Here is a 27,841-nt window from a genome sequence, read left to right on the forward strand (position 1 = left end):
TCATTTCTGATACCTGTTGTCCTCTGGGGTGTTACCTGTTTTGGCGGCATTGTGTATATTTTCTTTTGGAACCCCCCTTTCACTGTTCAGTTCCTCATATGCCTGAATTTCTTCTGGAGTGAAACGGACTCCTTTGGCTGGATTTCATAGCAGACAGGGTGGAAGAGGTGTGCATGAGAATCCTTTATAGGTTATGGAGAGCCACCTGGCTCATACCTGTAGTGTCCGGTAAGTCTCACCAGCACCGCTGCCCTCCACCATCACCTAAACACGGCCCACCAGGTCATTCAGTACAGCGGTGCCTGAGTTTCATGCACATCTTCAGATGGGTCCATACAGTCCACATAGTTCATAGTTTCTCATGTTCTACTTCTTACAACTACTGAGAGAACTACAGGCCATTCACCTATGAGCTTAAGCATCTCCGAGTCAGATGTAGGCACTCATGGTATGTTGGAGAAGGTCATGGTGGGTCCTGAGACTCAGAAATCCTCCCAACTCTAACTCTTCCTGTCCAACTTGTCTAATTAGGAAGTGAAAGTTTCTCAGTTGTTTCTCTTTGTGACCCCATGGCCTGTAGCCTGCCAGGTTCTTCTGTCCATGGAATTCTTCAGGCCAGAATACTGGAGTGGTTTGCCATTTCCTTCTCAAGGGAATCTTTATAACTCTGGGATCAAACCTGGTCTCCTGCATTTCAGGAGGGTTCTTTACCACCAGCCACCAGGGAAGGCCAAGAATACTGGAGTGGGTAGGCTATCCTTTCTCTAGGGGTATTCCAAACTCAGGACTCAAACTGGGGTCTCCTGCATTGCAGGCAATGGACATATTTTGAGCAGACTCTTGGAGACCGTGAAGGACAGAGGAGCCTGGTGTGCTGGAATCCATGGAGTCACAATGAGTCAGGCAGGACTTAGCAACTGAAAAAACAAAAAATTCAAATGATTGGGGAAAAACGATTTGGACTTTACCCCAGGCACATTAATCCCATTACACATGCTACTGAGGGGAAAATACACACTTTTTCATTCTCAGAGAGCAGACACAATCCCCACCATCCACCAATGTGGATATAATATCAGAAAAGTTAAAGCTACCTGTCAGTGACCCCGTGGGGTTGGCCAGATGCACAATGATCGACATGCCTGACTACATGACTCTGAAGGATCAGTAGGAACCAGTGGTTATTTTCAGAGCATTGGGTTCAGGCGTCAGGCGTTCTTAAAGTGACTGTGACAAAAAGAGAGTGTATGTGGTGTAGATGAATGCAGTCAAGGATGGAACCTGTGCATCTGTTGAACTCAAATTTAAACCTTGGTTCAGCTTTGGTGTCAGAACTCAGCAACTCCAATATGTGGTATTTGGCAAGAATCCCATGGACCATCTTGGAATATTTCATTGTACCTCAATGATAAGTGTATCTGATTAAAAAAAAAATCTTATAGATTCCCCTGTGGATACATTTGTTCAGTTTCCTATTAGACAGCATTTTCGCCACCCTGACTCACGTGACATAAAGTCTGAATTCTCCTGCTTGAACGCATGTCTGTGGTAGTGTGCTTAATATAATATAAGCTGGGTATGCACCTCAGTTCTTAATAAAGAATATCAAGAATATGAACATGACTAAGTTGTATAGAATACGCTACAGCATGTACCGAGGCATGAGTCACTTTTGTGGTCTTCACTCCGTCAAAGTTTTCAGCATAGAGTACCAACGTGTTGTCTGATACACGAATCAGTTCAGAAAAAATTTTATACGTGTCTGTGACAAAAAAAAAAAAAATTGAAACCTCAATACAGTTAACTTTTTTCCTTTTCAATTGGACATGTCTTGTTCTCCACAGGCTATCTTCAATCATCCCTCATATGGCTAACTCTGTCTCAATGACATTTCTAGGGGCTGTGTTGCTGGAATGAGTTAAGACGGCTAGTGAACTAGGAACGCTTTTCCCACACACCCCTCTTCTTAAGATACAAAGACTTCCATTCTTCTAGACCAAACAGTCAGTGAACGATAGCAATGTTGTTTATTGCAGCAAGTATAGTAGGTGGTGGAACTCAGCTGTCTCATACCAGCTCACAAGAGCTGACTGTTAAATTTTCAGGGAAGTTGTGACTGAATTTGCAAGCACAGTGGTGATTAAAAAGTAATTCTATAAATTTAAATAAATCATATTAAAAGCTATAGAAAAATCAAAGTCATTAACTAGTACGAGAGGTGATAAAAGAGGCATAAGTGAAGATATTACAAAATGTTGGACATATGTACTTGAAATGATTCTTAGTTCCTGTGGCTACTTGCCTACAGTGGAAATTATAAACGGCACTTCAGGTGAAGATTAGAAAACTGCTGTGCATTTTTCCTGTGAAAATCAAATATGTAGACATTTGATCACTTATTATAGTATTAAGTGATGACACTGTTAAGTATTGGATTTGAGAATTATTTCCCATACTTTATACCATAGAGATAGAACTCTGAAACTGTGTTCCTTTCACTTTCAAATTATGGAAAAATTAGTTTCAAAGTTTTTGTCACTTTTACTTGTTTTTCATACTTTTCTGTGAGATTTGAATTAGTTTCTACCTCTTAAATACATACATGAAGAACTTTTAATATTTAAAGAATTTCTTTAGTTAAAGCAAATTTGATCATGAAGGTCAAACAAAGGGTCAAATAAATATTTGGGTCAGTTAGTGTTGCAGAGAATCTGCCTGCCAGTGCATTAAGTGGGAGGAGGAAATGACAACCCTCTTCCATCTTCTTGCCTGGAAAATCCCATGGACAAAGGATCCTAGTGGGCTACAATCCATGCAATCCATGCAGTCACAAAGAGTCAGAGACGGCAGAGCAACTAACGTGCTTGAGAAGATGCATGCACCAGACACTCTGAAATACTCACATCCTACAACATAAACATCCCAGTCTCTCTTTGCAACTACACTGAGTAACATGCCTGTCTCATAACACCTGAACAACAAAGACATTCCTTCCTCACCATTCCTTCCCCATCTGTTCCCCAGCGCTTGAGGACACCTTTCCATCAATAGCGTCCACACACTCAACATCACAGCCATGACGCACACCTTTCAGTGGACACTGAAGGCAGGACCCCATCTAGGGAGACAACAGTCTCCTTGCTGTCATTTTAGGCAGATTGTACTTACTTGACATACAAAGTAATGGAGACTTGTTCTCAGATTTTTTTTTTTTCATTTATTTTTATTAGTTGGAGGCTAATGACTTTACAATATTGTAGTGGGTTTTGCCATACATTGACATGAATCAGCCATGGATTTACATGTGTTCCCCATCCTGAACCCCCCTCCCACCTCCCTCCCCATCCCATCCCTCTGGGTCTTCCCAGTGCACCAGCCCCGAGCACTTGTCTCATGCATCCAACCTGGGCTGGTGATCTGTTTCACACTTGATAATATACATGTTTTGATGCTGTTCTCTCAGATCATCCCACCCTCGCCTTCTCCCACAGAGTCTCAAAGTCTGTTCTATACATCTGTGTCTCTTTTCCTGTTTTGCATATAGGGTTATCATTACCATCTTTCTAAAAAATAAATCAAACTATTGAATATAACAAAAAAGGAGGAGACTCACAGAGAACAAACTAGTGGTGACCAGTGGGAGGAGGGAAGGGGTGGAGGTAACACACGAGAAGCAGAGTAAGAGGTATAAGCTAACCTGAATAAAATATATAATATTAAAAGATGTCCTGAACAACATAGAGAATAAGACAATATTTTTACACTATAAATGGAGCATACAAAATTGTGAATCATTACATGCAACACCTGGAACAAAAGAACTGTGAACATCAACTTTATTTATTTCCTCCTCTGAGGAATGCCCTGATAACCGATTCCTGGTAGAGATGCCCCACATTTATCTTCTTAAACTGGACAGGACCATCTGTAGTTTTAGAAAAGAAGCTTAACAGACCTCTTCAACGTTAAATAGCATAGGACTTGGGGCTATGTCTCGGACTGTGTGTCTCATTTGGAAACTGAGAATATCTAAGAATAAAAACATCACTGTCCTTGAAATACCTCATACATCCCGGGATTCCTCACTTAGTCTGAAGGACAAATGCCCAGATCCACTGTAGATGGTCCTCCAGTTAATCTCGTTACAAAAACCGCAGATTGCTAGGTACGCTCATCTGCCCAACAGGATATCAGAGAACCACTTGCAAATAAGCAAGGTCCTGTGATTAACCACTGTTTGACCATTATGTATACCACCAGGAGACCAATCCTATAAAAATGAGACCAATTCATATCCTCTCCAACGTCCTCAGCTTCTCCAGAGGAAGGACCAGGAGAATCATAAGATGAACATTCTGTTGCTGACTCTTGTCCTTTTTGTGGTTTGTGTCACTCAGGACACTCCAGCTGAGCTAGACCCCTGAGAGGTAACCCAAAACGAGCTGATGTGGGAGAAGGTCTTGGGCCTGTGAGTGTGTGTGCGTGTGTGGAAGACTCTTGTTTACTTGTACAGACAGATTTTATAAGCACCATGGTCAATGTATCTACATGAGCATAATACAAAGCTCTGTCTTTTCACACTTTGCATTTTTCTTTCATTCTATTTGTCTGTATGTTAAAAAAATACCTAACATGCTATCATTTAGATACCTATAAAGGGCCATGGTTTTTAGTGGCATTCGTTCGGCTATTGCAAGAAACCTTGAATTCTATGCTTGTGACTGAATACGATTCATTATTTCATTTCATGTTGTTCGGCAAGGTGAGGGGTAGAACTCTTCCTCATCTGATAAGATTGAATTTGTTTCTTTTTTGAAGTAAATGCAGAAGCAAAGATTGTGCTGTGTGTTAGAGACAAACAAGTAAAGAGACTGCCTGATGTTTCTGGAAACCTTCCTTGTTAGATTACAGGAGACTGGCGCACCATTTACATGGCCGTGGATAACAAGGAGATGATTGAGGAAGGAGGCCCCCTGAGGGGATACATACTTCGGCTTCAGTGTATTAACATCTGAGAACAATATTCCATTGTGTATATGTACCATAGCTTTCTTATCATTCGTCTGCTGATGGGCATCTAGGTTGTTTCCATGTCCTAGATATTATAAACAGTGCTGCAATGAACACTGGGGTGCACGTGTCTCTTTCAGATCTAGTTTCCTTGGTGTGTATGCCCAGGAGTGGGATTGCTGGGTCATATGGCAGTTCTATTTCCAGTTTTTTAGGAACTCTCCACACTGTTTTCCATAGTGGCTGTGCTAGTTTGCATTCCCACCAACAGTGTAAGAGGGTTCCCTTTTCTCAGAAAGATAAACACCAATAAAGTATACTAACACATATATGTGGAATTTAGAAAGATGGTAACGATAACCCTATATGCAAAACAGAAAAAGAGACACAGATGTACAGAACAGACTTTTGGACTCTGTGGGAGAAGGCGAGGGTGGGATGTTCCGAGAGAACAGCATGTATATTATCTATAGTGAAACAGATCACCAGCCCAGGTAGGATGCATGAGACAAGTGCTTGGGCCTGGTGCACTGGGAAGACCCAGAGGGATCGGGTGGAGAGGGAGGTGGGAGGGGGGATCGGGATGGGGAATACATGTAACTCCATGGCTGATTCATGTCAATGTATGACAAAACCCACTGAAATGTTGTGGAGTAATTAGCCTCCAACTAATAAAAATAATTGAAAAATAATAATAATAATAAAAAAAATAAAATAAAAAAATAAATATTTAAGTTTAATGAAATATTTTCAACAGGAGGCAAATTCTTTTTTATTTTTTTCAATTATTTTTATTAGTTGGAGGCTAATTACTTTACAATATTGTAGTGGTTTTTGCCATACATTGACACGAATCAGCCATGGGTTTACATGTGTTCCCCATCCTGAACCCCCTTCACACCTCCCTCCCCACCTGATTCCTCTGGGTCTTCCCAGTGCACCAGACCCAAGCACTTGTCTCATGCATCCAGCCTGGGCTGGCGTTCTGTTTCACACTTGATAATATACATGTTTTGATGTTGTTCTGTCAGATCATCCCACCCTCGCCTTCTCCTGCAGAGTCCTCAAGACTGTTCTGTGCATCTGTGTCTCTTTTTCTGTTTTGCATATAGGGTTATCATTACCATCTTTCTAAATTCCATATATATGTGTTAGTATGCTGTAATGTTCTTTATCTTTCTGGCTTACCTCACTCTGTATAATGGGCTCCAGTTTCATCCATCTCATTAGAACTGATTCAAACGAATTCGTTTTAATGGCTGAGTAATATTCCATGGTGTATATGTACCACAGCTTCCTTATCCATTCATCTGCTGATGGGCATCTAGGCTGCTTCCATGTCCTGGCAATTATAAACAGTGCTGCGATGAACATTGGGGTGCACGTGTCTCTTTCAGATCTGGTTTCCTCAGTGTGTATGCCCAGAAGTGGGATTGCTGGGTCATATGGCAGTTCTATTTCCAGTTTTTTAGGAACTCTCCACACTGTTTTCCATAGTGGCTGTGCTAGTTTGCATTCCCACCAACAGTGTAAGAGGGTTCCCTTTTCTCCACACCCTCTCCAGCACTTATTGCTTGTAGACTTCTGGATAGTAGCCATCCTGACTGGCGTGTAATGGTACCTCTTGTTTAGGTTCGCTTGTTCAGTCGTGCCGCGGGGAGGAAGGGGCGCTGCAGGCAGATATCGCTGTGTGTGTGGGGAGCACTCGCAGTGTTCTAGCCACACTGGGTTTGCCCCCGCTCACGGGTGTGTGCTCTCCCCGTCTACACTGCTCAGGCTCCCGGCTGCTCTATATGGAGTGGGTCCTGCGTTGCGTGCGGTTCCAGTTTTCGGGTATTCCACAAAAGCACGGACTCAGTTGGGCCTGCGTTTTGTGCCTTCCCCAGCCCGAGCAACTCAGGCAGCCAGGAGCTTGACACGCGCACTCTCCCTGGGTGCAGTGAGCCTTATCCCCTCCGCGGTCCCAGCCTCGGTTTCTCTGGGCACCGGTTGGGTGTGCCTTATGTCTCTTTTGGGAAGCTGATCTCTGACTGTGACCCTCCCGATGGATGTCAACCATCCAGAATCTCAGGAAGCCTTTGGTTAGAAACTGGGAGCCTGTTTGCAGTTTGGTAGGGGATGCCGTCTCTGGGGCTGAGTTTGCCCCGCTCCCCTCCCCTCTGCCTCCTGCCTCCGGCAGGGGATAGACTGGTCCACAGCCAGCTAACTCTTCTCTGGGATCGCTCAGTTCTTTCTTTGTTCTGTGAATGGGCCTGCAGTGTGTTCAGTTAGCGCTTTTCGCCAGTTAATTTTCTCTCTCTCTCTTGCTATTCCACAGTTTTAAGTTTCTATCTCACGTTAGCTCCCTCCAATTGCCCTCAGGGCATTCAGGCCCAGTCCTTACCCTAAGCAATGCCACCTGCTTCTCTCCATTCCGCCCCCTCTTGCTGGTGGCGGATGCGAGCGTCTGTGGTACTTTTCTGCTGGGAGTTGCTTTTAGGCATGTAATCTGTGGGTTTTATTTATTTTTCCGCCTGGTTAGGTTGCCCTCTGAGATTCGAAAACTTCTCCCAGACCTCGCCAGTGAGAGGGTTTCCTGGTATTTGGAAACTGCCTCTATTATGACTCCCTTCTTGGGACGGGTCTCCATCCCTAGCTCTTTTCTCTCTCTTTTTATCTTTTATATTTTGTCCTACCTCCTTTCAAAGACAATGGGCTGCTCTTCTGAGCACCTGATGTCCTCTGGTAGCAATCATAGTTGTTTTGTGGCATTTGCTCAGTGTTCAAATGTTCTTTCGATGAATTTGTAGGGGAGAAAGTGGTCTTCCTGTCCTATTCCTCCTCCATCTTAGCTCCTCCCCCCCAGGAGGCAAATTCTTATCTTTTACCGCACTCAAGGATCCCTCCCAAATTTGTCTCTACCATTTCATTTTGCCTTGAGGGTTTACCGTCATGACAGCGTATGAGATTTCTGCTTTACGTGTATCTCCTAACATGAAAATCCAGGTTCTCTTAACCACTGTTCTGACTGTTCACACATCAGGCAAACTAGATTAAAGAAACTGTGGACAGCCATTGTCTAAGTAGCACTCACTTGGACAGTTTGCTCCCACCAGCCCTGTGATGACCATGGTAATAATAAAACAAGTAAATGAATGAATACTGATTAGAAGTATTAAAAAAAATAGAAATTGAACTCGACCTCTGTAACTGAGACGACCTCTATAAGTGAGCTGAGAGATGAGTTTTTAAAACTCTTCATTGAGATGTAAATGATACACAGCAAAATTTCAAGTATTTCAGGTGGTACGGTCGCTAAGCTTTGAATGAATAGAGCTGTGAAAACTTTTCCCCAGTCAATATCTGAGCATATCTGTTATGTTCAAAACTGTCCTTTGGCTCCTTGCTCATCCTTCCTCCTCTAGCCCCTTCTCAGCCGCCTCCCCAAAACTGGACTTGGGAACCTCCTCGTCTGTTTTCTGGAACAATAGATTAATTGGTCTTCTTTAGATGTTTTCAAAAATTAAATCTGTGTGTGTTTCTGGCTTCTTTCATTTAGCATATTCGTTTGATTCAATATCTATTTTTCTTTTTTTGTAGACTCCAATCCTGTTGACCCTACATAGTATCGTCAGGATATGTCCCATTTTTTTCCATCCAAATATTGATGGTTACATGTTCGTAGAGAGGTCTCTGTAAGGAACTGAGCTGTCTCATCTCCTGGGTAGAGACAGTGTTGGAACTGCTGGATCTCAGCGCCTTCTGATTTTCGATTCTTGTCAACAAGAGATGAGAATTTCTGTTGCTCCAGATCCTTGCCAGGACTCAGGGTGGCCAGTTGTTTTCATTTCAGACAGTATAATAAGTGTGTGATGGTATCCAGTTTCAGTAGTGATTTCCATTTCCTGAATGAATAAAGAGTTGGGATTGCCATTTGTCTATTTTCTTTGGTAAGTGTCTCTCCAAGTCCTTCATTCATTACTGAGTGAATTATTTGTTAACTTTTTGTGAAGCTTGTAGGTTTTTAATATATTTGAATATGAGTTCCTTTTCAGATGGAAGATGTGCCAATGATTTTGCCCAGTCGCTGGCTTCTCTTGTGCTTACTTACGGTTGTCCCTCAAAGATGTAAATATTTTCGTGTTGATCGAGGCCTGGTCACTCTGATGCCCTGTTCCCACTGAACTATCCTGCTTGGTGTATATCCGCATCAGGAACCACTTAATCTTTGGTCTTGGAGTTTCCACCTGTGGTTTGCCTGTCGAGTGTTCCTTGCTTTAGGTCTTACATGTAGGTTTACCAGTCTCTCTGTGTTAGCTTTAAAGCATGGAGCAATGAATGGGGTGAAGCTCTTTTTTTTTTTGGCATATAAATTTCCAATTTCTCCAGGAAATTTGCTCGTATGATTTTCCACTGAATTTCATTTGCAACTTTATCCAAAATCTATTTGTCCCGTCCCCAGGAATAGATTTGGCTGTGTTTTAGTTTGTTTTTTTCCCCCTCATTCTTGATTTCTGCTTTGGGCAATGTATAGAGACAGTTAGAACATGAAGCTCGCATGACTAGCCTTCAATAAGTTTGTGTTGTAAGAAAATGTTCACAGTTCACAAACTTGTGAGAACAGAATTTCTCAGCCATTTATAGATCATTAGAGTATTGTATATTTCTACTGATGTTCACAAGAGGTATCTGAAATAGCAAGACATTAGTTTTGCTATGTTTTGGAGCCAGAACAAATGATCATATTGGGTCTTATGTTGAGAGGTAGTAAGTTACACGTTCACAGGTCTGAGACATAGGAGGTCATATATGTAACCTGTGCCACTTACGTCTTCTGACGTCTCATTTATCATCATGAAGATGTGGCTGCAAGGTCATTCATTGAGAGTGGGATTCCCCAGGAGTCGTCATATTTCAAGCTGAGGGCTTCACTCAGTCTCCTCCTTTGTCCTCAGAGCATCTCACCGTGGAGTCTAGCCCAGTGTGTGTGTTTAGACATTTAAATCACGGACTGAGGAAGCCCGAGCCCTTGGCCTGTGGCATGGTGAAGTGTTTAGTTATCCCACTCTTTCTTTAAATGTTTATTCTGATGTATTTGACGTGCAGTGTTGTGTTAGCTTCATGATTCATTTATACTTTTGTTTTTGTTTAGTTGCTAAGTCGTCTCCCACTCTCTTGTGACCATATGGACTACAGCTTCCCAGACTCTTCTGTCCATTGGATTTTTCAGGCAAGAATACTGATGTGGGGTGCCATTTCCTACTCCAAGGGATGTTCCCGACCCAGGGATAGAACCTGCATCTCCTGTGTCTCCTGCATTGACAGGCAGGTTCTTGATCTCTGAGTCACCTGGGATGCCATCAGTTATAAATATATTTAGGTAAATGTATACCTTTTAAAATTATTCTTCTTATAAGTTATTACAAGACATTGAGTATAGTTCTCTCTGCTCTCCAATAGGTCTTTGTTGTTTATTTTATATATTTTAGCATGTATCTGTTCTTCTCAAACTCTTAATTCATCCCTTCCCTGCTTCCCCTTGGGTAACCATAAATTTTGTCTATGTTTGAGAGTATGTTTCTGCTTTATAAATGGTTTATTTGCATCAGATTTTAGATTCCATATGGAAGTGATAGCATATTTGTGTTTCTCTTCCTGACTTACTTCATTTAATAAGATCATCTCTAGGTCCATCCATGTTGCTGCATATGGCATTATTTCATTTTTCATGGCTGAGTGATATTCCATGGTGTATGTATTCCATTCGTAGAGCAGTTTAACCCCCCTAAAAAGGTGTTAACTTACAGGAAAGAAATTCAGCCTTGTATTTGTCACATTTCTAGTCATCCAACTGATGTTCTCTCTCCTTATGGAGGACAGATGTCTGTGAAAGTGAATGAATAAGGCAAAAAATGACCATTGACATGCCTCTATTCCAAGGATTATTTCATAACAGCTTTTCTAAAAGATGTCTATATGAGTGAAGTAAGCCATAAAGATAAACACCAATACAGCATACTAACGCATATATATGGAATTTAGAAAGATGGTAACGATAACCCTATATGCAAAACAGAAAAAGAGACACAGATGTATAGAACAGACTTTTGGACTATATGGGAGAAGGCGATGGTGGGATGATCTGAGAGAACAACATTGAAACATGTATATTATCAAGTGTGAAACAGAATGCCAGCCCAGGTTGGATGCATGAGACAAGTGCTCGGGGCTGGTGCACTGGGATGACCCAGAGGAATCGGGTGGGGAGGGAGGTGGGATGGGGGATCGGGATGGGGAACACATGTAAATCCATGGCTGATTCATGTCAATGTATGACAAAACCACTACAATACTGTAAAGTAATTAGCTTACAACTAATAAAAATAAATGAAAAAAAAAACTATCAAGTAAAAAAAATAAAAGATGTCTGTGTGAATGGGAACTTTGAATTGAATGTCCTAGTAATATATGTTCATTTTGGATACCTGTTATCCTCTGGGACTTTGCTTGTTTTGATGAGATTTTCTGTATTTTCATTTGGAACCCCATTTTAGTTGTTCAGTTCCTGATACTTCTGAAGTTCTTCTTGAGTGAAACTGTTTCTTTGGCTGGATTTCATAGCAAACAGAGCAGAAGAGGTGTGCGCTAGAAGCCTTTTTAGGTTATAGAGTGTCATCTGGGTCATGCATGTCATGTCCAGTAAGTCTTACCATCATTACTGCCCTCCATCATCACCTAAACAGTGCTCACCACATAATTTTCTACAGAGGAGCCCAAGTGTGTAAACAGGTCTTCAGATGGATCTGTGGGAGTAGAGTCCACATAATTAACATTTCATCACATTCTAGTTCTCGCAACCTCTGAGACAACTACAGGTCATTTATCTGTGAGCTTAAAGATGCCCCAGTGAGATGCAATCTTTGAAGGTACATCGGAGAAGGTCGTGGTGGGTCTGAGACCCAGAATTTGCCCCAACTCTAACTCTTCCTGTCCACTTTGTCTACATCCTAGAATTCCATCCGCAGGGTTGTCATCAACCCTCACGAAATGAATGCGGCACGGGGAATGATTTGGAATTTTCAGCAAGCACACTAATCCTGGTGAGACGGAACAGGACCCCGTGTTCCTTGCCCCACCCACCATGTTTTTGGCCTGCCTTTTGTCTGTGACAGATTTTAGTCAAAGAATAAGCTTAATCAGATAATTGAGAATGTGGGAAAGCAAAGGAAAACAGTCAACGGAGACCAAATGATAATAACGTAATCATGAAGCAAAGTCAAGGACCTGTAGTTCCTCCCTAAGGGCAATAGATAATATTCTGTGTCATATACTGTGAGCTGTCTTAGACACTGAACCCCTACCCAGGGGACAAGTTTACTACAGGATGACCAGACTATAGCCTCGACAGAAGCTGCCATGATTCAGAGAAGTGACATCAAGGAGATGGGAACATAGCGACCCTGGAACTGAAGATTCAGTCAATTCAGTTGCTCAGTCATGTCTGAGACTTTGTGATTCCATGGACTGCAGCACACCAGGCCTCCCTGTCTGTCACCATCCCCCAGAGTTTGCTCAAACTTATGTCCATTGAGTCGGTGATGCCATCCAGCCATCTCATCCTCTGTCGTCCCCTTCTCCTCCTGCCCCCAATCCCTCCCAGCATCAGGGTCCTTTCCAATGAGTCAACTCTTCGCATGAGGTGGACAAAGTATTGGAGTTTCAGCTTCAGCATCAGTCCTTCCAATGAACACCCAGGATTGATCTCCTTTACGATGGACTGATTGGATCTCCTTGCAGTCCAAGGGACTCTCAAGAGTCTTCTCCAACACCACAGTTCAAAAGCATCTATTCTTTGGCACTCAGCTTTCTTCACAATCCAACTCTCACATCCATACATGACTACTGGAAAAACAATAGCCTTGACTAGATGGACTTTGTTGACAAAGTAGTGTCTCTGCTTTTTCATATGTTGTCTAGGTTGGTCATAACTTTACTTCCAAGGAGTAAGCGTCTTTTAATTTCATAGCTGCAGTCATCATGTGCAGTGATTTTGGAGATCAAAAAATAAATAAATAATAAAAGTCTGTCACTGTTCCCATTGTTTTCCAATCTTTTTGTGATGAAGTGATGGGGCCAGATGCCATGATCTTAGTTTTCTGAATGCTGTGTTTTAAGCCAACTTTTTCACTCTCCTCTTTCACTTTCATCAAGAGGCTCTTTAGTTCTTGCTTTCTGACATAAGGGTGGTATCATCTGCATAACTAAGGTTATTGATATTTCTCCTTGCAATCTTGATTCCAGCTTATGCTTCATCAAGCCCAGCATTTCACAAGACATACTCTGCATAAATTAAATAACAGGGTGATAATACACAACCTTGACATACTCCTTTCCCGATTTGGAACCAGTCTGTTGTTCCACGTCCAGTTCTAACTTGCTTCCTGACCTGCATACAGATTTCTCAGGAGGCAGGTCAGGTGATCTGGTATTCTCATCTCTTGAAGGATTTTCCACATTTTGTTGTGACCCACACAGTCAAATGCATTGGCATAGTCAATAAAGCAGAAGTAGATGTTTTTTCTGAAACTCTCTTGCTTTTTCGATGATCCAACAGATGTTGGCAATTTGATCTCTGGTTCCTCTGCCTTTGCTAAATCCAGCTTAAACATCTGGAAGTTCATGGTTCATGTACTGTTGAAGCCTTGCTTGGAGAATTTTGAGCATTATTTTGCCAGTGTGTGAGTTCAGTGCAATTTTGCAGTAGTTTGAGCATTCTTTGGCATTTCCTTTCTTTGGGATTGGAATGAAAACTGACCTTTTCCAGTCCTGTGGCCACTTTTGAGTTTTCCAAATTTGCTGGCATATTGAGTGCAGCACTTTCACAGCATCATCTTTCAGGATTTGAAATAGCTCAACTGGAATTCCATCACCTCCACTAGCTTTGTTCATAGTGATGCTTCCTAAGGCCCACTTGACTTCACATTCCAGGATGTATGTCTCTAGGTGAGTAATCACACCATCATGGTTATCTGGGTCATGAAGATCTTTTTTATATGGTTCTTCTGTGTATTCTTGCCACTTCTTCTTAATATCTTCTGCTTCTGTTAGGTCCATACCGTTTCTGTCCTTTACTGTGCCTAGCTTTGCATGAAGTATTCCCTTATTATCACAGATTTTCCTGATGGGACATCTAGTCTTTCCCATTCCATTGGTTTCCTTTACTTTTCTTGCCATCCCTACTGAGGAAGGCTTTCTTATACTCCCTGTTATTCTTTGGAACTCTGCATTCAAGTGGTTATATCTTTCCTTTTCTCCTTTGCCTTTAGCTTCTCTTCTTTTGTCAGCTATTTGTAAGGCCCCCCTCAGACAACCATTTTGCCTTTTTGCATTTCTTTTTCTTGGGGACTGTCTTGATCACTGCCTCCTGTACAATGTTATGAACGTCTGTCCATAGTTCTTCAGCCACTCTGTCTATTAGGTGTAATTCCTTGAATCTATTTGTCACTTCCACTGTATAGTTCAGAATTCTCTGTAGCTCAAACGGTAAGAAATCTGCCTGCGATGCAGGTGACCAGCATTTGATCCCTGGGTTGAGAAGTTCCTTTAGAGAAGGAACGGCAACCCACTCCAGTATTCCTGCCTGGAGAATTCCATGGATAGAGAAGCATGGTAGACTATAGTCCATGGGATCACAAGGAGCTGGACATGACTGAACAACTAACACACACACATAGCTGCATAGTCTAACACACACATGTAACTGTATAATTGTAAGAGATTTGATTTAGGTCACACCTGAATGGTCTAGTGATTTTCCCTACTTTCTTCAATATGAGTCTGAATTGTGCAATAAGGTCAATAGGTCAACAGTAGGGAAGGAACACTGCCCCACCCATCACCATAAAGCTGGATTAAAGATTTACTGAGCATGGCCTACCTATCTGAACAAGATGGGGTTCCCCCTGTCAGTCTTTCCCACCAGGAAGCTTCCATAAGCCTCTTATCCTTACCTATCAGAGGGCAGACGGAATGAAAACCACAATTAGAGAAATCGAGCCAGTCTGATCACTTGGACCACAGCTTTGTCTGTGAAACTATGAGCCATGCCATGTAGGGCCACCCAAGATGGACGGGTCATGGTGGAGAGTTCTGAGAAAACGTGGTCCGCTGGAGAAGGCACTGGCAAAACACTACAGTATTCTTGCCTTGAGAGCCCTATGAACAATATGAAAAGGTGAAAAGATGGGACACTGATAGATGAACTCCCCAGGTCGGTAGGTGCCCAATATGCTACTGGAGAAGAGTGGGGAAATAACTCCAGAAAGAATGGAGAGATGGTCCAAGCAAAAACAACACCCAGCTTTGAATGTGACTGGTGATGGAAGTAAAGTCTGAGGCTGTAAAGAGCAATATTGCATAGGAACCTGGGATGTTAGTTCCATGAATCAAGGTAAATTGGAAGTGGTCAAGCAGGAAATGGCAAGGGTGAACATCAACAGTTTAGGAATCAGTGAACTAAAATGGACTGACATGGGTGAATGCAACTCAGATGACCAATATATCTACTACTGTGGGCAAGAATCCCTTAGGAGAAATGGAGTAATCATCATAGTCAACAAAAGAGTTGGAAGTGCAGTACTTGGGTGCAATCTCAAAAACAACAGAATGATCTCTGTTTTTTCCAAGGCAAACCATTCAATATCAGAGTAATCCAAGTCTGTGGCCCAACCAGTAATGTTGAAGAAGTTGAAATTGAATGGTGCTATAAAGACCTACAAAATCTTCTAGAACTGACACCCCCAAAGATGTCCTTTTCCTTATAGGGGACTGGAATGCAAAAGTAGGTTGTCACGACTTACCTGGAGTAACAATCAAACTTGGCCTTGGAATACAAAATGAAGCAGGGCAAAGCCTAACACAGTTTTGCAATGAGAATGCATTGGTGACAGCAAACACCCTCTTCCAACAACACAAGAGAAGACTCTACACATGGATATCACCAGACGGTCAGTACCGAAATCAGATTGATTATATTTTTTGCAGCCAAAGACCTTGAAGCTCAGGGCAGTCCTAAAATGATGGAGGAATAGGATGGGGAGACCACTTTCTCCCCCACAAATTCATCAAAAGATCATTTTAACGCTGAGCAAATACCACAAAACAACTTCTGAATGCTGGCAGAGGACACCGGCCACCCAGAAAGGCAGCCAATTGTCTTTGAAATGAGGTAGGACAAAATATAAAAGATTAAAAAGAGAGACAAAAGAGTTAGGGATGGAGACCCATCCCAGTGAGGGAGTCGTAAAAGAGGAGAAGTTTCCAAACACCAGGAAACCCTCTCACTGGTGGGTCTGTGGGGAGTTTTGGAGTTTCAGAGGGCAACATAAGCGGGAGGAAAAAATAAATAATTAAAACCCACAGATTAGTCGCCTAACTGCAGCTCCCAGCAGAGGAGTAGCCCAGATGCTCACATCTGCCACCAGCAAGCTGGTGCTGAGCAGGGAGGTGTGGGCTGCATTGCTTAGGGTAAGGACCGGGCCTGAATGCCCTGAGGGCAATCTGAGAGAGCTATTGTGAGATAGTAACTCAAACCATGGGATAGCCAGAGAGAGAGAAAAAAGAGAGAGAACTTTCTCACAAAAAGGTTTGAGCTAAGGCACTGCCGGGACTGCTCACAGATCAAAGGACGGAGCGAATACCAGAGGAGAGCTAGCCGACTGCAGACCGGCCCATCCTGAGCCAGAGGCAGAGAGGCAGGGGGGCGAGGGCCAAAGCCCGAAGGAGAGGGGCAATCTGGGCCCCAGAGCTGGCATCCTCTACCAAACTGCAAGCAGGCTCCCAGTTGCTAACCAAGTCTTCCTGGGATCCTGGACGGTTGACATCTGCCAGGAGGATTGAAGCCAGAAATCAGCTCCCCAGAGGAGACACACGGCACACCTGAGATGATGCTCTCTCTGAGCACCCAGGAAACCGAGCAGCTTGGACCGGGGAGGTGATAAGACTCAGCCCCGCCCCCCAACCTGGGGAGTGTGCACTTACCAAGTATCTGGTCGCCTGAGCTGCTTGGACCTGGGGAGGGCACAAAACGCAGGCCCAACCGAGTCTGTGCTTTTGTGTAGTACCTGAGAACCTCAACCGAGTGGCTTAGACCTGGGAGGGCATGGAACCCATGGCTCAGCTTAGACAGTTCCCCTGCAGAGCAATCTGAAGCCTGAGCACTGTAGACTGGGAAAGCACACACGCCATGAGCGGGGGCAAACCCCGTGTGGCTGGGACCCTGCGAGCACTCCCCACACACGCCAGTGATACTTGTTTACAGTGTTCCCCCCCCCCCACAGCACGACTGAACAAGCGAGCCGAAATAAATGATCACCTTCGCCCCCTGTGTCAGGGCTGAAGTTAGATACTAAAGAGACCTGCAAACAGAGGAAGCCAAAAGAAACCAAGAAGAGGGAACCACTTTGGAAGTGACAGTTGCAACAGATTAGAGCCCTATAGTTAGCACTGGCTACATTGGAAGGGACCTGCAGAACTTGAGAAGTATAAGCTGGAACAAGGAGCTGTCTGAAACTCAACTGACCCCACACTGCCCTCAACATCTCCAGAGAAATTAGTAGATATATTTTACTATTATCATTTTATAATTTTTTAAAATTTTAAGTTCTTTATTGCTCCTTTAATTTTCCTTTTTAAAACCCACTATTACCTTGCAAAAAAGAAGACCCTATTTTTAAAGCAAATTTCATATATATGTATTTTATAACTTTTGTGTTTTTTGTTTTACTATTATATTTTTGAGAGTCTAAACTCTACTCAAGATTTTTAATCTTTGCTTTTGCGAATTGTTATAATTCTGCACCTTTAAGAATCCAATCTTCCATACCCATTTTTACTTAGGAGCGTGATTATTGGCTTGGTTGCTTTCTCCCCTTTTGACTCTCCTTTTAATCCCCTGGGTCATCTCTATCTCCTCCCTCTCCCTTCTCTTCTGTACTTAACTCTGTGAATCTCTTTGGCTGTTCTGGGCTGTGGAGAACACTTAGGGAAGGGAACACAGAGTAGATTGGCCTCTCTCCTTTTGACTCCCCCTCCTCGTCTCATGGTCCCCTCTCTCTCCTTCCTCCCTCTTCTCTTCTCTATGGAACTCTGTGAACCTCTCTGAGTGTTCCAGACTGTGGAGATTACAGTCTGAAGTTCCAGACTGTGGAAGTGATTACTGGCTAGCTTTCTCTCTCCTTTTGATCCCCCCTCTTCTCCTCCTGATCACCTCTATCTCCCTCCTCCCTCCTCTCCATGTAACTCTGTGAACCTGTCTTGGTGTCCCCCACTGTGGAGAGTCTTTTCAGCGTTAACCTAGATGTTTTATCATTGGTGCTGTATGGATAGAGAAGTCTTGAGGCTACTGTAAGAATAAGACTGAAAGCTAGAGGCAGGAGGCTTAAATCCGAAACTTGAGAACACCAGAAAGCTCCTGACTCCAGGGAACATTAATCAACATGAGCTCATCCAAAAGTCTCCATACCTACACTGAAACCAGGCTCCACCCAAGAGCCAACAAGTTTCAGAGCAAGACATAAAAAAGCTAATTCTCCAACAACGCAGGAGCATAACCCTGAACATTAAAATACAGGTGGTCAAAAGTCACACCAAACCCATAGACACCTCAAAACTCACTACTAGACACTTCATTGCACTCCAGAGAGAAGAGATCCAGCTCCACCCACCAGGACACCAACTCAAGCTTCCCTAACCAGGAAACCTTGACAAACCACTCATCCAACACCACCCACAGGGAGGAACCTCCACAATAAAGAGGAACCACAAACTTCTAGCATACAGAAAGGCCACCCCAAACACAGCAATCTAAACAAGATGAAAAGACAGAGAAATAGTCAGCAGGTAAAGGAACATGATAAAAGCCCACCAAACCAAACAAAAGAGGAGGAGATAGGAAAAAGAATTAAGAATAATGATAGTAAAAGTGATCCAAAATCTTGAAAACAAAATGGAGTTACAGATAAATAGTCTGGAGATAAGCATTGAGAAGATGCAAGAAAAGTTTAACAAGGACCTTGAAGAAATAAAAAAGTGTCAATGAATAATGCCGTAACTGAGAATCAAAAGCACTCTGGAGGGAACCAACAGTAGAATAACTGAGGCAGAAGATAGGATAAGTGAGGTGGGCAGTAGAATGGTGGGAATAAATGAAGCAGAGAGGAAAAAAGAATAGAAATAAATGAGTACAATTTCAGAGAGCTCTGGGATGATGTTAAACACCCCAATATTTGAATCATAGGAGTCTCAGAAGAAGAAGACAAAAAGAAAGGCCATGAGAAAATACTTGAGGAGATAATAGTTGAAAACTTTGCTAAAACGGAGAAGGAAATCACCACCCAAGTCCAGGAAACCCAGAGCGTCCCAAATAGGATAAACCCAAGGCGAAACTCCCCAAGACACATATTAATCAAATTAACAAAGATCAAACACAAAGAACAAATATTCAAAGCAGCAAGGGAAAACCAACAAATAACTCACAAGAGGATCCCCATAAGGATAACAACTGATCTTTCAATAGAATCTCTTCAAGCCGGAAGGGAATGGCAGGAAATATTTAAAGTGATGAAGGAGAAAACCCTACAACCGAGATTACTGTACCCAGAAGGATCTCATTCAAACATGAAGGAGAAATCAAAAGCTTTATAGACAAGCGAAAGCTGAGAGCATTCAGCACCACCAAACCAGCTCTTCAACAAATGCTAAAGGATTTTCTCTAGACAGGAAACACAGAAAAGGTTGATAAGCTCGAACATAAGACAAGAAAGTAAATGGCAACAGGATCATACTTATCAATAATTGCCTTAAATGTAAATGGGTTGAAGGCCCCAAGCAAAAGACAAAGACTGGGTGAATGAATACAAAAACAAGACCCCTATATATGCTGTCTCCAAGAGACCCACCTCAAATCTAGGGACACATGCAGACTGAAAGTGAAGGGCTAGAAAAAGATGTTTCATGAAATTGAGACCAAAAGAAATCAGGAGTAGCAATACTCATATCGCATAAAATAACCTTTGAAATGAGACCGTGAGAAGAGACAAAGAAGGACACTACATAATGATCCAAGGATCAATCCAAGAAGAAGATATAACAATTATATATGCACCCAACATAGGAGCACCACAATATGTAAGGCAAATGTTAACAAGTATGAAAGGGGAAATTAATAGTAACACAATAATATCAGGAGAATTTAATACCCCACTCACACCTATGGATAGATCAAGTAAAAAGAAAATTAGCATGGAAACACAAACTTTAAATGATAAAATGGACCAGTTAGACATAATTTATATTTATAGGGCATTTCACCCCAAAACAATGGATTTCACCTTTTTCTCAGGTGAGCCTTCTTTCTCACGGAACCTTCTCCAGGATAGATCACATCCTGGGCCATAAATCTAGCCTTGGTATATTAAAATGATATCATCTCATGCATCTTTTCTGATTACAGTGTGGTAAAATTAGATGTCAATTACAGAAAAAAAAACTATTAAAAATACAAATATATGGAGGCTTAAGAGCACACTTCTGAATAACCAAGAAATTAGAGAAGAAATAAAAAAAGAAATAAAAATATGCATAGACATGAATGAAAATGAAAACTCAATGACCCAAAACCTATGGGATTCAGTAAAAGCAGTGCTAAGGTGACGGTTCATAGCAATACAAGCCTAGCTCAAGAAACAGGAGAGAGAGAAAAAAAAAAAATAACCTAACTCTACACCTAAAGCAACTAGAAAAAAGAAGAAATGAAGCACCCCAGGGTAAGTAGAAGGAAAGAAATCATAAAAATTAGGGCAGAAATAAATGGAAAAGAAACAAAGGAGTCATAGCAAAAATCAACAAAGCTGAAAGCTGGTTCTTTGAGAAGATAAAGAAAATAGACAAACCATTAGCCAGACTCATCAAGAAAATAAGGGAGAAGAATCAAATAATCAAAATTAGAAATGAAAATGGAGAAATCACAACAGACAGCACAGAAATACGAAGGATCATAAGAGACTGCTATCAGCAACTGTATGCCAATAAAACAGACAACTTGGAAGAAATGGACAAATTCTAAGTAAAGTACAACTTTCCAAAACTGAACCAGGAACAGAAACAGAAAATCTTAACAGACTTATAACAAGCACAGAAATCAAACCTGTAATCAGAAATCTTCCAGCAAACAAAAGCCCAGGGCCAGATGGCTTCACAACTGAATTCTATGAAAAATTTTAAGAAGAGCTAACACATATCCTACTCAAACTCTTCCAGATATTTGCAGGGCAAGGTAAACTTCCAAACTCATTCTATGGGGCCACCATCACCCTAATACTAAAGCCAGACAAAGATGCCACAAAAAAAACTACAGGCCAATATCACTGATGAGCATTGGTGCAAAAATCCTTAACAAAATCCTGGAAAACAGACTCGAACAACGTATTAAAAAGATCATACATCATGACCAAGTGGGTTTTATCCCAGGGATGCAAGGATTCTTCAACATTTGCAAATAAATCAGTGTGATACACCACATTGACAAATAGATAAAAAACATTTGATTATCTCAATAGATAGAGAAAGCCTTTGACATAATTCAACATCCATTTATTTAAAAAAAAAGAAAACCTCCAGAAAGTAGGCATAGAAGGAACATACCTCAACATAATAAAAGCCATAATTGATAAACCCATAGCAAACATTATCTTCAATGGTGAATAATTGAAAGCATTTCCCCTAAAGTCAGGAACAAGACAAAGGTGCCCACTCTCACCACTACTGTTCCACATACGTTTGGGAGTTTTAGCCCAGCAATCAGAAAAGAAATAGAAATTAAAAACATCCAGATTGGAAAAGAAGAAGTAAAACTCTCACTGTTTGCAGATGACATGATCCTCTGGATAGAAAATCCTAAAGACTCCACCAGAAAATTACTAGAGCTAATCAATGAATATAGTAAAGTTGCAGTTTATAAAATTAACACACAGAAATCCCTTGCATTCCTATACACTAGCAATGAGAAAACAGAGAAATTAAGGAAACAATCCCATTAACCATTGCAACAAAAAGAATAAAATACTTAGGAATAAATCTACCTAAAGAAACAAAAGACCTATATATAGAAAACTATAAAACCCTGATGAAAGAAATCAAAGACAACAGAAATAGATGGAGAAATATACCATGTTCATGGATCGGAAGAATTATTATAGTGAAAATGAGTATGCTACCCAAAGCAATTTATAGAATCAATGCAATCCCTATCAAGCTACCAATGGTATTTTTCAGAAAACTAGAAGAAATAATTTCACAATTTGTATGGAAATACAAAAAACCTCGAATAGACAAAGCAATCTTGAGAAAGAAGAATGGAACTGGAGGAATCAGCCTGCCTGATGTCACCCGATATTACAAAGCTATAGTCATCAAGACAGCATGGTACTGGCACAAAGACAGAAACATAGATCAATGGAACAAAATAGAAAGCCCAGAGATAAACCCACGCACCTATGGACAACTTATCTTTGACAAAGGAGGCAGGACTATACAATGGAGAAAAGACAATCTCTTTAATAGGTGGTGCTGGGAAAACTGGTCAACCACTTGTAAAAGAATGAAAATAGAACACTTTCTAACACCATACACAAAAATAAACTCAAAATGGATTAAAGATCTAAGTGTAAGACCAGAAACTATAAAACTCCTAGAGGAAAACATAGGCAAAACACTCTCTGACGTAAATCATAGCAGGATCCTCTATGACCCACCTCCTAGAATAATGGAAATAAAAGCAGAAATAAGCAAATGGGGCCTAATTAAACCTACAAGCTTTTGCACGATGAAGGAAAGTATAAGCAACGTGAAAAGACAGCCTTCAGAATGGGAGAAAATAATGGCAAATGAAGGAATTGACAAAGAATTAATCTTAAACATATACAAGCTCTCCTGCAGGTCAGTTCCAGAAAAATAAGTGACCCAATCAAAAAATGGGCCAAGGATCTAAACAGACATTTCTGCAAAGAAGACATAAAGATGGCTAAAAAACACTTGAAAAGATGCTCAACGTCACTCATTATCAGAGAAATGAAATGCAAATCAAAACCACAATGAGGTATTGTCTCACGCCAGTCAGAATGGCTATCAAAAAGTTTACAAACAGTAAATGCTGGAGAGTGTGCGGAGAAAAAAGGAACCTTACCCTGTTGGTGGGAAGGCAAACTAGTACAGCCACTATGGAGAACAGTGTGGAGACTCCTTTAAAAACTGGAAATAGAACTGCCATACGGCCCAGCAATCCCATTGCTTGGCATACACACCAAGCAAACCAGAATGGAAAGAGACATGTGTACCCCAATGTTCATCGCCACATCATTTACAATAGCCAGGACATGGAAGCAACCTAGATGTCCATTGGCAGATGAATGGATAAGAAACCTGTGGTACATATACACAATGGAATATTATTCAGCTATTAAAAAGAATGCATTTGAATGAGGTGGATGAAACTGAAGCCTATTATATGGAGTGAAGTCAGTCAGAAAGAAAAACACCAATACAGTATATTAACGCATATATATGGATTTTAGAAAGATGGTAATGATGATCCTGTATGCGAGACAGCAAAAGAGACACAGGTGTAAAGAACAGACTTGTTTTTTTAAATTTATTTCTAAGTTAGGTTTTACCATACATTGACATGAATCAGCCATGGGTGTACTTGTGTTCCCCATCCTGAGTATATATATGGAATATATATATGCATATATATGGAATTTAGAACATTGGTAATGATGACCCTATATGCAAGACAGAAAATGAGACACATGTATAAAACAGTCTTTTGGACTCTGTGGGAGATGATAAGCGTGGGATGATTTAAAAGAATAGCATTGAAACATGTATATTATCATATGTGAAATAGATCAGCAATCCAGGTTTGATGCATGTGACAGGGTGCTTAGGGATGGTGCACTGGGATGACCCAGAGGGATGGGATGGGGTGGGAAGTGGGAGGGATAGTCAGAACAGGGAATACACGTACACCCATGTGTGATTCATGTCAATGTATGGCAAAAAGCACCACAATATTTTAAAGTAATTAGCCTCCAATGAAAATAAATTTTTAAAAAAGATGGAGAAGCTCTATACACTTAGCAAAAACAAGACTGGGATCTGACTGTGGCTTAGATCATAAACTCCTTATTTTAAAATTCAGACTTACATGAAAGAAAGTAGGGAACTGATGATTAACTGTACCTAAAACAATCATAATTTTGCAGGTCAGACCACCAATGACCAAGTTCAAAATGACTGTTCAGGGTACCTGGGCTGTTTTTTCATGGAGCCCCCTCTCTCTGTCTATAGAGATCTTACCCACTGATTGTCAGTTGGGTGAGATATACAGCCATTGGACAGAAGTCCAACCTTCCCCCAGGTGTTGGCATCTGAACAAAAGCAGACTTGACTTTCAAAAAGCTGGCCTCTTAGTTGGCTTTTGAAGGGCGGGCAGCAGGATCCCACTTTCAGTAATAACATCACACATGCTACTGAGGGGAAAATTCATGCATTGTTATCCTCAATGACCAGACACAACCCCCTCCCCACCCCAATGAAGATATCATATCAGAAAGGATAAAGGGACATGTCAGTGAACCCAGGGGTTGGCTGGATGGCAGAATGACTGATGTGCCTGTCCACACTGCCTCTGCAGGATTCAATATGATTCAGTGGTGTTTGCAGAGCATTGGATTCAGGTCTCAGGAAGTGTTTTAATGATTGTGACAAAGAAGAAAGTGTTTGTGGTGGAGATGAATGTAGTCATGGCTGGGACCTGTGAGTCTACTCAACTCAGATTTAGCAGATTTGGTTCACTTTTGTGTCAGGACCCAGCAGCTCCATTGTGTGATATTTGGCAGGAAACCCATGGACCATTTTGTAGTATTTCATTGGGTCTCTGGGATGAACGTATCTCATTTTTTAAAAAAGCCATCTGATAGAATCCCCAGTGGATACATTTCCTCATTTTCCTAGCAGACTACCATTCTGCAGCACTGACTTATGTCACGTGAAGTCTGAATTCTCTGTGTGAACACGTGTCTGCTCCAGTGTTCTTCATATGAGGTGCTGTGCTTAGCCGCTCAGTCATGCCCAACACTTTGCTACCTCATGGACTGTATTCCACCAAGATCCTCTGTCCATGGGGATTTTCCAGGCAAGAATACTGAAGTAGGGTATCTTTCCATCCCAGTGATCAAACCCAGGTCTCCCGCATAGCAGGCGGATTCTCACCTGTCTGAGCCACCAGCGTAACCCTAATATAAAGTATACATGTACTTCTCTCCCTAGTATAAAAATACTGATCATATGAAGAGGTCTACTCTGTATTGGGTAATCTACAATATTTGCCAACACCTTCAGTCATTTTTGTGATCTTATCTCCATCATCATTTTCGACATAATTTACCACCATGTTGTCTGATACATGAATCAGTTGCAAAGCATTTTTACCCCTGAGTGTGACAGAGAAAAAAAAATTTTCAAACCTCAACGTGATTAACTTCTTTCCTTTTCAATTGAACGTGCCTTATTCTTCACACGCTATCTTCTGCCTTCCTTCTGATGGTGAAGTCTGTCTCAATGACATTTCCAGTGGTGTGTCATTAGAACTAGTTACGACAGCGTGAAGTAGGAAAACTTTCTCCACACACCCCTCTCCTGAGATAATTAAGACTTCCAATGTTCTAGTCTGAGCAGTCTGTGAATGATAGCAAAGTTGCTTATTGCATCCATAGTAGGTGTTGAACCTCAACCATCTCATACTAGCTCACAAGAGCTGACTGCTATACAATTTTTGAAATTTTGTAACCCAGTTCGCATGTACAGTCATGGTGAGAAAGGAATAATAAAAGTCTAAATGAATCATATTAAAAGTTTGCAAATCATCCAGGATTATTTCCTAGTATAAGAGGTAATAAAAGAGGTACAAATTAGTCTATTGTAAAATGTTGACATATATACTCCTTAATGATTGCAGGTTAGATTCTGTGGCTGCCTGTCCACAGTTAAAATTAAAATAAATGCATCAGACCAAGATTAGAGTGCTCCGTTGTACATTTTTTTTCCATGAAAATGAAGCGGATGGACATTTGATCACTGAATGGAATATTACAGTATTGATATTAATATTTGAGAATTTTTTGCTGTTATTTTCAACTACTGAGATACAAATCTGTTAATGCCCCTTTTGAATTATGTATTGATATTCATATTTGAGAATTCTCATTATTTTAAACTATAGAGATAGAAGTTTATGCTAAAGTTACTTTCAAATTATGCAAAAATTAGTTTGAAAGTTTGTCTCTTATTTTAGCTGTTCTCATCTTTGGGCTTTAAATTAATCATGTTCTACTTACTAAGCTTGCTAGCAAAGAACTTTTAATATTTAAAGAATTTCTTTAGTTAAATCAAGTTTGATTGTGTAGGTCAAATAAAAGATAGAAAAAATTTGCAAGAGTCATTGTAATCTTAATTAGCTTTACACACTTCCCCATGCCCAGGGAACATGAGGAGCCAATGTTCTGGGGCTTCTCAGAGAACGTCAAAGGCGACATTCCAACCTTGGGCCTCATCCTGGTGTTTTGGGACAGAATTGATTGCTGAAAAATTATATGGCTTTTCCAAGGTTGCATTGGTAATAAGTAGAGAAAATAGTCCACCAATCCAGACATCTAGTTGTCTTTTATGGGACTGAGACTATTCATCTGAACATGTTCCAAGGTTTTGGGAATACATCGGAAATGCTTGAATACTCACATTTTGTGATGTAAACATCTCCTTCTTGTCTCTTTGCCACTTCTGTGAATGACAGGCATGTCCTGTCAACCCTGAAAAAGCAACAGACAAGACATTCCTTCCTCACCATCCATTCCCCAGTGCTTGAGGATACCCTTCCCAGAAGAGAGTTCACATACTCCACATCACAGCCATGACCCACACCTTTCATTGCACATTAGAGACCAGACCCTGTGTCAGAAGTCAACAGACTCCTTGGTTTCATTTGGGGCAGATTGTGCTTACTTGACGTAAAATGTAAAGGAGATGTATTCACAGCCATTGATACATTTTGATCCGATGATAGTAACACCTCAGTGGGCCCCCTTCCACAATCTTCTTGTTATCCCCAGCCATGTAAATGGTGTGCCAGTCTCCTGTAATCTAAGAAGGAAAATCTCTATAAACGTCAGTTAATTTCGTTTTTGGTTACTCACCAATACACAGCAGTATATTTGCTTCTGTATTTACCACAGAAGAGTAAATGGAGTCTTACTAAGCAACGAAGGGTTCTACCCCCCACTTTGCTGAATAACATGAAATGAAATCATGATTCATATTTGCGTAGACAGCATAGAATTCAGAGATTTTGAAATAGTGAAAACACCAATAATGAACATGACAGCTCATAACTCTCTGAATGATAGCATGTTAAGGTTTTTTCTTTTATGAAAAGAAAATAAAAGAGTGGATGCATAGAGGGTTTCATAGATAGAGATATTATGCTCATGTAGATACATGGACTAAGGTATCTATACAGTATGTCCTTCATATAAACAAGAATATCTCTGTCACATGCGCACACCAACAGCCTCACACACAAACACAGACGCACATTTAAACAAGCAAGACCTTCTAGCAGATCAGCTCATTCTGGGTACCTGTGAGGGGTCTATCTCAGCTGGAGTTTCCTGGGCAGCACAAACCAGGACAAGGAAAAGAGTCAGCAGCAGAACCTTCATCTTGTGACTCACGTGGT

The 27,841-nt window shown here is 41.2% G+C and overlaps 1 pseudogene; it reads right to left on the minus strand.

The window, feature by feature from the left end:
• Nucleotides 1-27,841, minus strand: LOC122690615 (annotated as a pseudogene).

Source organism: Cervus elaphus, chromosome X (assembly GCF_910594005.1).
Source record: "Cervus elaphus chromosome X, mCerEla1.1, whole genome shotgun sequence".
NCBI lineage: Eukaryota > Metazoa > Chordata > Mammalia > Artiodactyla > Cervidae > Cervus > Cervus elaphus.